Source organism: Echinops telfairi, unplaced genomic scaffold, assembly GCF_000313985.2.
Source record: "Echinops telfairi isolate 266 unplaced genomic scaffold, ASM31398v2 ScPeMD7_5;HRSCAF=22, whole genome shotgun sequence".
Classification (NCBI taxonomy): domain Eukaryota; kingdom Metazoa; phylum Chordata; class Mammalia; order Afrosoricida; family Tenrecidae; genus Echinops; species Echinops telfairi.
In genome coordinates this window covers 13,201,385-13,202,636 of record NW_022103901.1, presented here as the reverse complement: position 1 = coordinate 13,202,636, position 1,252 = coordinate 13,201,385, and positions in this window count along the sequence as shown.

Genomic DNA, 1,252 nt, shown 5'->3' with positions numbered 1-1,252 from the left:
ATAAGCCTTCCTCCCATCCTGGGGCCACACTCTTCTTCATATCATCCAGCTTCTCTGATGATCTGCTCACTGACTTTGGCCTCCGTAGAGGGTGTGAACCACGCCACCCTCTTTCGTTCCTTGATGATATCTTTAAGATCCCACCTTAAAGCCAGACGTGGACCAGGCCACACTCTTGTTTTTCCTTGGCTATATGACGGTGCCACTATATAATAGCATCCACATTCATTGCCGCATCTGGAAAGCCAGGCCTCGATTTTCCTGAGCAAGAAGACGCGCTGTGGCATTCAGACATTTTTGGCTTCTGGCTCCAGACTCTGCCTTTGGTGCCCGTGTTCGTCCAGGTGGACCAGAGAAACGAATCCAGAGACACTCATATGTGTATAAGAAAGAGCTTTCGTTCCATAAGGCCTCAGAACCACCCGGGAGCAGTTCTGCCGTGACCTGTGACATCACTGGGAGTCAGAAGGGACACGGTGGCAGTGAGTCATACCTCGGTGTATTTCTCCAGTCACCTGGGATAGACAATTGGGTTGCTTGCACTTCTGGGTGATCAAGAATGCAGCTGTAGTGAGTGGTCTTGTGTGTGCCTCTTGGGGCACCTATGCACCTATTTGGGTGGGACTCCTGCCTCTCAAGATGTGTGTGTGTGTGTGTGTGTGTGTGTCTGAGTGTTTCCCCAAATGACTGTGTCCCCGAATCACCCTCGCAGGAGCAGCGGTGGCTTCCATCCTTGTGAACAATTGCTGGTGTTAGGGTTCTTCTTGTCGGTTCTGACCAGCGGTGAGATTCAACTCGTTTAACAACCAGGTCACTGCCCTCGTGACCGCTTTACACATAAAAAAGATATGCTGAAAGCTAGTCTATTATTTCATAGTTAATACTTAAATAAGAACAATAAAAGAACTACACAAAATGAGATTGCTATCAGTGTAAAATATTCATGAAAAGTATCAAGAAAAACAATAAAATTGTTATTTAAGATATTTCCACCCTTCCAGATTCCATACCCCTCAGATCTCAATATTGGCCTGAGTGGCTTAAAAAAGGAGGGAAAGTAAACCTGAAGTGGACTTGGGGTCTTTAATGACACACAAGTTCATTTCAAACATAAAAATTAAGGTATGTCTATATTGCTTCTTGATTGGTGTCCTCCCTTGCAGTAAATATTCTTCACTTTCATCTGAGCATCATTGGCTGTGTGTGTGATTTTCCTTAAGCATCTTCTCACTGTGGGAGGAGGATCCCATTT